Source organism: Leptonychotes weddellii, chromosome 12 (assembly GCF_054177405.1).
Source record: "Leptonychotes weddellii isolate Sample4059 chromosome 12, ASM5417740v2, whole genome shotgun sequence".
Lineage (NCBI taxonomy): Eukaryota > Metazoa > Chordata > Mammalia > Carnivora > Phocidae > Leptonychotes > Leptonychotes weddellii.
The window spans coordinates 39420877-39435232 of record NC_138380.1 but is presented as its reverse complement, the minus strand read 5'-3'; the positions used below and the strand labels follow the sequence as shown (position 1 = coordinate 39435232).

The following is a 14356-nucleotide window of genomic DNA, read 5'->3' as shown; positions in this document are numbered from 1 at the left end:
GCATTCAGACAACAAAAAGAAATAAAATGTATTCAAATTGGCAAAGAAGAAGTCAAACTCTCTCTCTTCACGGATGACATGATACTTTATGTGGAAAATCCAAAAGACTCCACCCCCAAAGTACTAGAACTCATCCAGCAATTCAGTTATGTGGCAGGATACAAAATCAATGCACAGAAATCAGTTGCTTTTTTGTATACTAACAATGCAACTGTAGAAAGAGAAATTAGAGAAACGATTCCATTTACAATAGCACCAAAAACCATAAGATACCTCAGAATAAACCTAACCAAAGAGGTAAAGGATCTATACCCTAGGAACTACAGAACACTCATGAAAGAAATTAAAGAAGACACAAAAAGATGGAAAAACATTCCATGCTCAGGGATTGGAAGAATAAACATTGTTAAAATGTTTATGCTATCCAGAGCAATCTATACCTTCAATGCCATCCTGATCAAAATTTCATTGACATTTTTCAAAGTGCTGGAACAAACAACCCTAAAATTTTTATGGAATCAGAAGAGACCCTGAATCGCCAAGGAAATGTTGAAAAAGAAAAACAAAGCTGGAGGCATTATGCTATATTACAAAGTAGTGATCACCAAGACAGCATGGTACTGGCACAAAAACAGACATATAGACCAATGGAACAGAATAGAGGGCCCAGATGTGGACCCTCAAATCTATGGTCAAATAATATTCGACAAAGCAGGAAAAAATATGCAATGGAAAAAAGACAGTCTCTTCAATAAATGGTGCTGGGAAAATTGGACAGCCACATGCAGAAGAATGAAACTCAACCATTCTCTAACACCATACACAAAGATAAACTCAAAATGGATTAAAGACCTCAATGTGAGACAGGAATCCATCAAAATCCTAGAGGAGAACATAGGCAGTAACCTCTTCAACACTGGCCACAGCAACTTCTTTCAAGATACATCTCCAAAAGCTAGTGAAACAAAAGCAAAAATGAACTTTTGGGACTTCATCAAGATAAAAAGCTTCTGCACAGCAAAGGAAACAGTCAACAAAACAAAGAGGCAACGCACAGAATGGGAGAAGATATTTGCAAATGACAGTACAGACAAAGCACCGATTTCGAACTTCTCAAACTTGACACCCAAAAAACAAATAATCAAGTCAAAAAACGGGCAGAATACATGAACAGACACTTCTCAAATGAAGACATACAAATGGCTAACAGACACATGAAAAAATGTTCATCATCATTAGCCATCAGGGAAATTCAAATCAAAACCACATTGATTGATTTGGTTTGGATTGGTTTGATTTGGAAATGGCAAAAATTTAAAAAAAGAGAGTAAATCCTAAGAGTTATCACTAACTTTTTTTCTTTTCTTCTTTCCTTTTTATTATATCTATATGAGGTGATTGATGTTAGCTAAACCTATTGTGGTAATCATTTCATAATATATGTAAGTCAAACCATCATGCTGTATGCCTTGAACTTATTGAGATACCACCTTACACCAGTTAGAATGGCAAAAATTGACAAGGCAAGAAACAACAAATGTTGGAGAGGTTGTGGAGAAAGGGGAACCCTCTTACACTGTTGGGAATGCAAGTTGGTACAGCTACTTTGGAAAACAGTGTGGAGGTTCCTCAAAAAATTAAAAATAGAGCTACCCTATGACCCAGCAATTGCACTACTGGGTATTTACCCCAATGACACAGATGTGGTGAAAAGAAGGGCCATATGCACCCCGATGTTCATAGCAGCAATGTCTGCAATAGCTAAACTGTGGAAAGAGCCCAGATGCCCTTCAATAGACGAATGGATAAAGAAGATGTGGTCCTTATATACAACGGAATATTACTCAGCCATCAGAAAGGATGAATACCCAACTTTTACATCAACATGGATGAGACTGGAGGAGATTATACTAAGTGAACTAAGTCAAGCAAAGAATGTTGATTATCATATGGTTTCACTTATTTTCCACTTAAACATTTTTCTTCCTTCAGGAGGACATTAAGAGAAGGAAGGACATTAGGAGAAGGAAGGGAAAAATGAAGGGGGGTAAATTCGAGGGGGAGACGAACAATGAGAGACTGTGGACTCTGAGAAACAAACTGAGGGTTTTAGAGGGGAGGGGGTGGAGGGATGGATTAGCCCAGTGATGGGTATTAAGGAGGGCACATCCTGCATGGAGCACTGGGTATTATATGAAAACAATGAATCATGGATCCCTACATCAAAAACTAATGATGTGGGTGCCTGGGTGGCTCAGTTAGCATCTGCCTTTGGCTCGGGTCATGGTCCCAGAGTCCTGGGATTGAGCCCTGCATTGGGCTCCCTGCTCTGCGGGAAGCCTGCTTCTCCCTCTCCCACTCCCCCTACTTGCGTTCCCTCTCTTGCTGTGTCTCTCTCTGTCAAATAAATAAATAAAATCTTAAAAAAAAAACAAAAAAACTAATGATGTATTGTATGGTGACTAACATAACATAATAAAATAAAATAAAATTTAAAAAGAGTAAATCCTAAGAGTTATCACTAACTTTTTTTCTTTTCTTCTTTCCTTTTTATTATATCTATATGAGGTGATTGATGTTAGCTAAACCTATTGTAATCATTTCATAATATATGTAAGTCAAACCATCATGATGTATGCCTTGAACTTACACAGTGATATATTACCAATTATTTTTTAGTAAAACTGGGGTGAATAAAAGGAAGTGCAACCTTTTGTGTTAGTACATCTTTTGTTCAAATACAGTATGTGTTAGACCAGTTATAGATAAACAAGCAGACTAGACTCTAAAGGATAAAAATCTGGGAGCCAGAGAAATAGATAAATTAAACAAAAAAAATATATTAACAGCATGTAAGGACCCATGCAATGGGTATATACCATTATGACAGTGATATAACTTATATTTAATAAATGGACATGATATACAGGAGTAGAAATCAGAATGTTTGCTTTTAGGGAGGGAGGCGAATTAGTTAGAAAAGGGAACAAGGGAACTTTCTAGTTCTAGGGTGATGGAAATATTCTATATCTTGAGTATTGTTTATATAGAAATATACATTTGTCAAAACTTATTGAACTTGCTACTTAAAATTTGTATATTTTCTGCACATAATTATGCTTCAACAAAAATAATAAAGGCAGAAAAATGTTTAAGTGGAAAAATTACTAGGTATGGAAGCAATAATCAAGTGGTATAAGTAGAACACCTAATTTTGATGCAAAACGCAGTGGAAGAATCATCAAAATAGGCCAGAATGGAGTTAATCCGGAAATGCCGCCTACGTGGTGAGTTCTTGAGCTGGATTTTGAGGAAATGATGAACTGTAAATGCCAGAGAGGTCTTTCAAGCCCTGGAAACCTGTATGCCCACAGACTCAGAGGGAGCAGGGTGCAAACTGAGACAGGACAGCAGATTGATTTTTCAAAGAATTTATGATTGAATAACAATGCTTAATGTGTGTGCTCATAAAATGAGAATCCCAATAACAGCTTGTGGAAACTTAATAATTAGTCATTCAGTGATATTTTAGATTATTACTACATAAAATATATGTACTTTTTAAAGAATGTTCTTTCTGAGATCTTGAGTATTATTGTAAGTAAACCCTGAAGCTTAAATGCCCACTTTTTTTTTTTGCCTTTCTCTGTCTGAAAACTCCATTATACCAGGAGCTTAGTATTCACATGGTTATTATCCCTTTTAATTGGAACTAATGTGCACTTTGATGACTTTTGTTTTATCTCATTACCTTTTGATTTGTTTTGTTTCCTAAGAGTCCATTATGAAGGCTTTGATTCATCTTTTTTGGAGCTCAGAAAGTTTAAGATGAATTAAAGACATTCCTTTTATAGGTTATCTCAGCTCAACCCATAAAAATTGCCCATCAATTATAGGAATGTTTTCAACCATCCCTGGCATATACTTCTAAGAAATTTTCACATTCAGTCAGTTTGACAGTTGAATGCATGAACTCTTGGTCTAAAAGCCCTTGATACTAATTATTGTATTATGTTTGTCAAGGAACAGGAAAGAGATTACGATAACAACAGTTTGCATAACTCGGGCTGTAACATAAAGCATAGGAAAGAAACAGTGTGGTTTGTGGTGCACAAGCTGTATGTAGAATACAAGTATGAATTTCTTTAAAATGTTCTCAAGACAGTATCAATGGCGTGCATATGAAGTACTTTGGAAACATTTCACCAAATTATTAGATTTGTAGTGGAATTAGAGGGAGTGAAAATTAATAATTCTAGAAAGATTTTTTAAAATTATGAGCTAAAGTATTTTAGTTGATTAAAATAGAAGCAAGTCCATTTTTGTTTGAAAAATTCTTACTGTCATTTGGTTGGGAAGGAAAAGGTAATTAGCACCTCACAAATCAACATCAATGATGGGACGCTCCACTGTAAATACACCAAATTTGAGGATTATAGTCCCTCAAAGAAGGTATACATTAAAGATGACATGATCCTTGTATTTGTCTCATTAGCTTGATGTTAACCCAGGTCTGGTTAGAGTTATAAGCTGTTTTCACCTGGATTGGTCCTTATTCAATTTCAACGCTATGCAAATATAGGCAGAAATAAAATATTATTCCTAAGAAATACCTTTGAAAACTAAGGAAGTCTATGGGAAGCATAAAGCATTTTTGGCATCTTATATGTCATGTGTGAAAAATTAATGGAATTGGTTTCTATGACTGGCTTATGCAATTGGTCTCATTATTCTACTGTCACACCTTGTATATGGGCAAATGGGTAGATCATATTCTCATTTCTATGAAAAAATATGACTGCTTTGTAGTAGAACTGGCAGTATTGTCAATTTATGAATTGGAGATTGGTTTTGATAAAAATGACTTTGTCTTAGCCAAATGCCTTAATAGCCAAACCTTTTAGTGTGTAACTGTTCACCAGAATTACTTGATTAAGGTTTGATAAAAAGATGGAGATGGGAAAAGAGACTTACTTGTCATTCTTTCTCCTGGTTCATGAAAAGAAATATGAAAAACTTCATCCCTGCATATTCAGCTGGTAGAGGACTAGTTTTGTCACTGGGATTCTTTTAAATCCAGATATCCTGTCTTCTGTGTTCCCTCTGGGAACTTGTATATCATCCTTCTCTATGGACTCCATGCTTTAAATATTGTTTTTCTCCCAAGGATATTATATCATTTTTTTGCATGTTTTTACTAATGTCTACATAGAATTACATATAAAAGTTTTTGATCAGTGTGAAATAATCTGTATTTCTACAGACACTTAACATTTTACTCTAGTTTAGAAGCCATATTATACATGAACGCTCACATTCCATCATTTAAAAAAATTGAAAATAACTTGTTGATTCTCCATTTTGACCTATAAGGAGTTCATATTGGAGGCATTTTCTTGAAGTCCTGTTAGCAGGTATTGACCTGTAATCAAGCCAAAATAGGGTACATATGACACCAGACTCCTTTTATATGAACATGGATTATAACTTTTTGAAAGTGTCTTTACATAAGACAAGTTTAGGACCATAAAATGAATGCCCAAGAAAAGAAGTCATCAGCAGAGGTTTATGAGTTACCAAAAGAGTTCAAACTGTGCTTCACCACAAGGTGAAGTAGTTAAAAAATTAGAGAAGGTGTTTGAATTGATGAGCTGTTTGAATTGGTCCTTTGACCTCTGAAATGACCTTTTCCATTACCTTCTCTCAGGTTTGAAAGATAATTACTCTCTTCTTTCACCCTAAGGCAACCCTGGCCAGAATTTCAGCTTTTCCTTTTGAAGGGTGATGCTGTAGTGCGGTGTATTGGGTCAGGGTGTGACCTTACACAACTGTATTTCACTAGGACCACTGAATAGAGATGGCCACCACTGTTGCTGGTGCCTCCCCAGATCCGAACCAGTTGGCATCTTGATGGCTCCTAATTGCAGGAGGATCATTCTATTCTGCCCTAACACTGGTTTTTCATTGTCAGTTTTGGAGAACAATAGCTCTATTATTCAAGGAGATAGAAATGAAGTAAGTTATTTGAAAGAGGTCTAATATGGTATATTTATTTTATACAATATAGATTATTTTAAAGTTTCTCCTAATTTTCAACATGTTTAGCTACTGTCTTATCTTCATAGCACCTCTGGAGTCGCAGTAATGAACAAGTTAATCAGGACATATAAATTTGTACATTGTGAAGGACTTTAATTGGAAATATAATAAATCCTTTAAGCAAGGACTGGTCATTATAGAAAGCTGATTTGTAACAGCTAAATGTTTATGTTATACTAAAGTGAGATATAAACATTCCTTTGTAACTTGCATGTCACTATAACACACAGATGTCTTGGCTCCAAGAACACATGTATTACTAAATGATTGCTGGCTTGGATTTATGCCAGGGTGCAGGCTTAGTGATCTTAAGAGCCCAGAACATCGCACGATGGGAGGTCATACAAACTGCCTTTTTATTATGGGAGTTCTAGTCCCTGCTTTAGAGTCTGTCACTGGTAAAGAGTAGATGCCCAGTATAGTCTGTTCTCCTACAACATACTTTAAGCTCTCTCATAACTAAAGAAAACTAAAGAAAAAGCCTTAAGATATAAGTTGAAAGGAGACCTTAAGATATAAGTTGAAAATCTTGCAGAGACTCTTACTTTAGGGCAAGTAGTGGTGTTTGTTCAGTTGCTTCAAAACTGCTGCATTTCCACAATAGTTATCTGGGGGAAGCTGAGGGTGTAGAGTGCATCTTTCCCTGTGTTTAAAAAAACAGTGTGTGTGTTGGGGGGAAGGGAGTGGAAGGAAGGAAAGGGAGAAGAGGAGCGAGGTTATGTGCTCATCAGATCCCTAGGTCGGATTCAGAATTTTGACGCATCTTGTCTCTATTGGAAATGAATCCATGCAAGGACTTACATCCTATAGGAGGAAGTATGAGCCTGGGTTTTAGGCTGTAAATCACAGACTGATACATTGCTGGGTGCAAATGCCAGTGGATATTGAACTGTGCTAATATTATTATTAGAACTGTTATTTTATTTCTGATTACAGAATTACCTAAGTTTTGAGTGGTCTGCCCATAGTCCCTTTCCTCCCATTAACCCTGTTATTTTCAGTAGGCAGTTTTGCAGAATGGGAAGTTCTGCAGAAACACATGTATTGCATTTATATCAGAAATGCTGGTATACCATAGTAAGTATCTACTTAGTAAACTACTTGCATGTTGTTATATATAGTTATATATAAAGTTAATAAGACCTCTATGACCAGATTGAGAAGCTGGGGCATAGAAAGTTTATGTTATTATCATATAATTGGCATGTTCTCTGTTTATCAAATTGCTCCTCACTTTGTTGAAACTATGTTAACCCATCTAAATGGTATTAATATATTTTTGAAGTAGAAAATGTATAATTATATCATCATTCTTTGAAATAATATGCTAAGACCTAGAACCTCAATTTTAAATATATTTGACATGAGACTGAGACTTCTGGCATATGGCTGCTTGAGATTAAAACAACAACAACAACAACAAAACCCATCTATCATAGAGACAAAGTCACAATACTTTACAAGTGAAGGAAGGAGACCCTAAAAATGAAGTCCTTATGACCAAAGAAAATAACATATATGAGCCAAAATTTCTGTGTTCCTATGTCTAATATCAGGGTACAATTCTGAGTCGAGAGTATTACCAATTGGTTAATATCTTGATATTAAATATTAAGTTAATATTTAAGTATTAATAATTAATTAATATTAACAATGAAAATTAAATATTAAAGCTATTTCCTTGAAAGAGCTCAAAATTCCCTTTAAGTGTTAGGTGTCATAACTACCATCAAATCAAATCTAAAACCAGACAAACGTTAGTTTGGTCCCTGCTCAATACCATGATTATATTTGACAAACAGCATATCTAACAGAATATTAAGGTCTTCACTTAAGCTTTATTTAATGTTGGGAACCTGGTGTTTGGCCAAGAAAAGGCAGAAAATGATTAAATGAGAAAGTGGCTTAATTCTTGCCTTCTCCATTGTCTTGTATTTCTTGCCATTCTAGCAAAAAGGCAATACCACATTTTCCAGTGCTTCCTCACGTACTATGGTGTGAATGGTGAGCAGTACTAGCATGAAGACTTGGATTTGCTTGCTTTCCATTCCCTTGGTGTGAGGCACATCAATCCCCAGATAGGATCTGGTTTTGAGCACATCAGAGGTATTCCAACTGGCATCTGGACAAAGCCTGAACATGTGGAGAACAGATTTAATCTGAGTTGACTGTGAGGCTCATTTCACCCTATATTAGGCCAAAGGTGGCAAACCCTGCTACCAAGTGAAAGTTCCTTAGTAGTAGTAGTAAGAAAAAAAAAAAAAAGCCAAAGATGGGTGGTAAAGAAACTAATGAATTTATAAGATAAGCAAAGAAGCATGTCACATTATCAAAGGCCAGAATCAGACCTTAGGAGCATCCATCCAAAGACCATGCAAGTATTTTTAGGATTGTGTTTCTTACACATTATCATGGAGGAAGAAACAGAAAAACAAAGATTGCTAAAGATGTGAAAGAGGAGACAAACCATAATATTCCCCTTTATTCTTAGTTGGCAGTCTTCTCTCCTCACTTCTAGGCCAGATGGCCACAGACTGATATTATGAGAGGCCTGAGATCCACAATTAATTATTGAATCTGCAGAAAAGCAATCCTAATGGGCACCTCACAAAGAAACAGACTTAAGAGAAAGATAGTCCGGTCAGAACTAGTATTTCAGAGGACAAACCTCATTACAACTAGCATTTGCAATGCTTAATATACATTAAATAATAACAAAGAATATCTACATTTTCAGTAGTCATCGCTTGAGTTGACTTTAGTATTGTCTTGACATTTAAAAAATTTTGTATATAAAATTTAGATCTGATTTGGATGCTTGTTAGAAGGTGTCATCTAATTGTTTCCAAAAAGACTTTTTCCATAAATGTCTCCCTTAATTTGCTACCAGATGTATTTACTGTTGTTTTACAGAAATTTACCATTGATCTGTTAAATATTTTTTTGATGTGGAATGATTAGGTTGGTGATCTGAGGTGGATGCTATGAGTCATGCATCTACTAGAGAATTTCTGTGAATTTTAAACCAGGGCTAACTTTGGATAGCTTTTGCCCTAGGTACAATAGATTACTTTGGGGAGTTTCCAAAAAATACTGAAGAATCATAGCTGATTTTGATGAAGGAAAGGTGGATATATGTTGCTCAGGGACTTTAGGTTGCCTACATGGTATCCAGCACTCCTTATTTATTAGCGGAACTCCCAATTTTATGTGGGGGTTGGGAAAAGGAGTGGGTGGGTCAAGTTTTATTGGTACCTCATTTTAAAAGCTCTCATTTTCTAGACTCTTTCAGCTTGGAGTGGACATGTTCTTTAGTTCTGGCCAGTGAGGTAGAGGTGGAAGGCCTCCCGCCGCCTTTGATGGTCCATCGCTCTGATTCCTAGTTGCCAGGTTTCTGGCCTCTTTTGGCCCTGGTAGCTGCAGCGTTGCCCACCATAAGGGAGAACAAGGACTTGCACTGATGGGTGTGTGTGCCAGTGCCAGACTGTTCCTTTGAACCCCAAATTCCCTGGTCTCAGCCCTGCTCAAACCTCCAGATATTTTCTCAGCTCAGGCCTCTTTTCCGTCCTTTGTTTCCTAGCCTTTCTAGTGACCTAGGCACACTCCCTTAGGCTAAGATTGATTCTTCAGCTTGAGATGTAGTCCGAGCGCATTTCCTTTGTCTTGGCAGTTTTCCACTTCAAGGCTCTGGTGTGTAGTCCCTCATTTGCTGTTATGAAGGCAGGTTGGGGTAGGGATCTAGAAGAGCCCCTCTAGAGTCAGACTGACCTGGATCTGAATGTTGGGACTTAACTTGATCTCCCCTGTTCCTCACTTTCCTGAGCTATAAAATGAGGATGGTAGTGTCTATTTCATGATATTGTTGTAAGGATTAAATGAGGTAATATTGTAAGGCAGTTGGGCCAGTGCCTGGGCATGTAGTAAGCACTCAGTAAAGTTGAAGTGATTTTATATGATAATGATGATTATTACACTAAACCAAAACCAAACACTGACTAGAGTTATTTTCTTCTTTTTAAAGAGTGGCGAATCTAAGACAGTTTGATCATATAGGGTCAGAACTGGTGCCGAATCTGTGAGTCTAAAAGCTCCATGGGGCAGGACCCACGTTAGTCTCATTCAGTCCTGTCTCCCTAGTATCTGACAGAGTGCCTGGCATAGAATAATAAGAAAAATAGCTAACATTTAGTGACCAGTTAATTTGTATTCAGTCTGTTCAAAGTGTTTCACATAAATTAACTCATTTCCTTTCAAAGAACAATGGGGTAGGTATTATCAATACACCCAGAAAAGGATGAAATCCTGTATCTTGACTCCTTGTATTTGAGGTTGATTGTGGTACTTGTGCCATAGAACTGGATTTTGCGTCTGCTTTAGAAAGGAATGTCGCCCTGAATGATTGATTTTGGGGAGAACAGGATGCATTATTTATTCCCTGGGGCTTCTATAAAGTAAGTAGTAAAGAGGGGGTGGTACATGAATTACCACCCATAGCAAATAGATCACTACCAAAATAGTGCTGACTGCAGGCAGGTTGGTTTTCCAAAACATGTAATTTCACTGCTTGAAACTCAGCATGCTTCACCAATAAATAGCTAAGTTACCCAATAGAGAGTAGCTGGAGTAGTTCTAGGGCCTAGAGCCTGGAGAGCATTGACGGCTGGGTGGAGAGAAATCTCAATGACAGGAAGCCTGCGGTGAGGGCTTAGAATGACCTCGAGTTTGACTATTTTTGAGAAACTTACTATTTTTGAAATATATATATATATATATGTATATATATATATATAAAATCTGGAAATGAAACATATTTAAGATGAGGTAAGCACACCCATCCAAATATATTTGTTATGCCTGTCTCCTTTTTACCGTAGGAATTAAGAAAACAAATTGTATCATGCTTGGCCAATAACAGAAGTACTCTTTCTTAAACACCAGTTTATAGAATTGAGTTTATTTCTGAGTTTTTCCTTCCATAATAACACTCTGTCTTTCTGAAATTTAGCTCTTCTGTTTTCTCACCAAGAACCATAGTCTTTTGAATAATCAAAATAATGTTAACAGAGCCTCTGCTCTGAACCTGTAGGCAGGTTCTGTATATCCTCACTTCAACTTTGCCCTTAACCTCTGTCTAACCTTGGGAAAATCACCAGTTTCCTGGAGCCTCAGTGTTCTCATTTCTCTAGTAGGGATAATACCTCCCTTACGAGGTTGAGTATTACATGAGATAAAGGACATAAGACTCTGAATATAATAATGGAACATGCCAAGCACTCAGGAAATGATATTTGTTATTAAATATTATTAAAAATAATGCACTCAATGTTTCATGCATTTAAAAACACACTGTAGAGTAAAGGTAATAACTTAAAGGTAAGAGGGCTATCATAGGTAGACTAACAAGAGTGGGTAGTAACAACTGATTGTGTGATTAGAAGCAAGAAGTCAGCAACTATAAAATTAGATACAAGAGCAACAATTGTGTAATAGTTATAGCTATGTGTATAGGGTCAAAAGAGCTTTCCACCTCTCCATAATTTCTTCCAGCTGCATGAACGTACAGCCTAATACAGCAATTGATGCTCATAATAGTGACTTCTTTGAGTCATCAGGAAAAGATTAAATTATGTGAAGTGCACTCCACTTAAGAAGGCAGTGGGATTGGAGCACAATTTAGAAAAATTTCCCTTTAAGATAGTGCCCGTTTTACTGATGGCTCTACAGACCTTCAGCTTATCTAAAAATCCCTGATGTTCCGTATGACTGAGATTTTAAAGTACTGGAAATCAAACTGAAGCTCTGCTGCAGTGTGGTGTGTGTGCCCGTGCTGTGCCATTAGACAGACATGCTCTTTATACTTTTCATATGATATATTCTGGAGGATTCGTGTTCTCTGACTCCATTCACAAAGCAGCTGCGCTAAAGGGAAGAAGGGGCTAAGTGGCCCTTGCTGTGCCAACAGTGCCAGACGAGATCTAAGTACGTGTTTGACTCTGGACTTAAGTGGGATTTAAGAGCCTTTTGACTCTTCCTGGGGGGTCAGGGCTGTCCACCACTCCTTCCTCGTTGCTCTACGAGGGAGGCAGTGTTATCTAGTGGTCAAGAGCATGGGCTTTGAGATCTACCAGTTAAGGATGCTTTGGGTTGAAAGTAACTAAAACCCAACTCAGACTGGCTTAAACAAGAAGGCAATGTCTGGGCCCATATACCTGAAAGTCCAGAGGATTCTGGGTTGTCTGTCCGGTGGCTTCCATTCTGTTGCCTAAGTGACTCACTTGGCTTTGCCTTCCTCTGTGTTTTGGTTACATCTTTGGGCTGGTAGTAGTGAGATGTCCACAGCGGTGCTGGAATCCTACAGCTCATGTGACATCTAGAGGCTTACTTTTAGAGGACATAAATTCTAAGAGCCTCCAGCAGACTTTCCCTTATTTCTTTCTGGCCTGTATTGGGTCAGCTACTGATTTTCCAAGCAATCTCTTGGAAAATTGGAAAATTTCCAAGCAATCTCTTGGAGGAATGTTAAATACTGAGTATCTCAGGCCAGATCCCTGAACCAGTCATTGCCTAGAGGGATGGGATTATGAATGTTTTAGACAAATCATGATTTACCTCTAGAAGTGGAGTCAAACCACCTAGATCATAATGGCTACCTTGCTGTGGGTGCATAGGGGTTGAGGATAGCAGTCTTCTCCCTAGAGTCAAACAGACTTGTTCTCAAGTTTTAGCTCTGCCATTTACTAGCTGCAGGCCCTAGCCTAATATTTGTGGCGTTTGAGGAAAGAATTCAAATGATGGATCACATATACTATATGGACACAGTTGTAAAAGTTATAAATCAAACCAATTTTTTCTGCCCTGACAAATATACCTTTATAATGATCTGGAGAGTCATGTTTGAATTTGAATACTTGGATACCTCAGAGTTCTGTCTAGAACATGATTACATATGGAGGGTAGGACCCAGGCCTGCATTCTGTGTCCGTAGCCTGCCGGTGTCTCTGCCACACCTACCAAGTGTTGACATGCTGGCTGATATGTCCAGACTGTGTCTTTCCTACTCAAAAAGCCACCCTTTGTACACACCTTGGGCCTAGGCCTATGGGCATGTGACACCTGCTCTAAAGTCAGTCCTAGGGAGGGATTTGGGGAAGAGGCCCACAGAGGCTGTGCAAGAGAGCTCGGGCCAGTTTGGCAGGGAATTCTGAGGTAATCAGAGCATGTCTAGCAGGGGAATGCACAACTCTTGGTTAATACATTTCTTTGGCTTTATATACCATTGTACCCATGGGGAAAAGTACAGAGAGTAGGGCCCGCTCTGGCCTTTCAGAACTCAAAACCCAGAGTCTAAAGGTTTATCTTCCTGGTATCAGGGCAGTCTAATGAACTATAAGACCACAGGCAAGTGACAATTCTGCTGAGATTCAATTTTCTTCTGTAAAGGGGAATGATACTCATAGTACCCAGTTCATCAAGTTGTGAAGGTTAAGTGAGATGAAGTATGCCAAATACTCACAAAATGCCAGCTATTTTTAGTATCCTTCAGCGCCCAGTACACAGTTGGTCCCTGACTCTGTTGCTTATTTATGGGTAGACGGTGGGCAAGTCACTTCATCTCCTCAAACATCACTTCCTTGTCTTTGAAATATGGATGGTGATGTCTAATTGGGAGCCATTGCTGGATGTAGTGAGAGGGAATGCAAAATAACAGCAGCAGCCTCTGCAGTTGTCTGGACTGTCAGGAAATCTCCGTTTTCCTCATGAGATAAGGTAGAGCTTCTGGATCATCACTAAGGCCCTCCATCATTTTCCAGGTAAAATCTGCTTGCTTCTGACGAGATAATATGTTTGCACCACAAAGAAAGTCAGTTTACTAAATCAGAAAGAAATCGTTGACAAAGTACCTCTCTTCTTCTTTTTTTTTCCTACTTCAAAGTATTGCCTTTATGTCCCACCTCTTACTCAAGGCGGTCTAACAAAGTTAAAGTCTTGTTTTTCCTAGACTTTATTTCAGCAAAATTATCCCCGTAGCGATGATTAGCCATGGCATTAGAAACCATAGAAAACTGTTAGTGGTGAAAACACCCCCATGTGGTGTGGTAACTAGGGTGTTGACTTTTTCAAAAAGGGCAATGTTGAATTGGGGCTCCAACTAACACAAGATCAGAACCACAGGGGATTGTAAGAACAATCTGGGTTGGCCTCCTTTGTGTTCTGTTTTAACAGAGCTGTTAGTGATAAGTGGTTGCTTATTTGGCTC

The 14356-nt window shown here is 37.8% G+C and overlaps 1 pseudogene; it reads right to left on the bottom strand.

The window, feature by feature from the left end:
* Positions 1 to 14141, bottom strand: part of LOC115938187 (large ribosomal subunit protein eL36 pseudogene) — a 53182-nt pseudogene extending 39041 nt beyond the window's left edge.
* Positions 14142 to 14356: the final 215 nt, after the last annotated feature.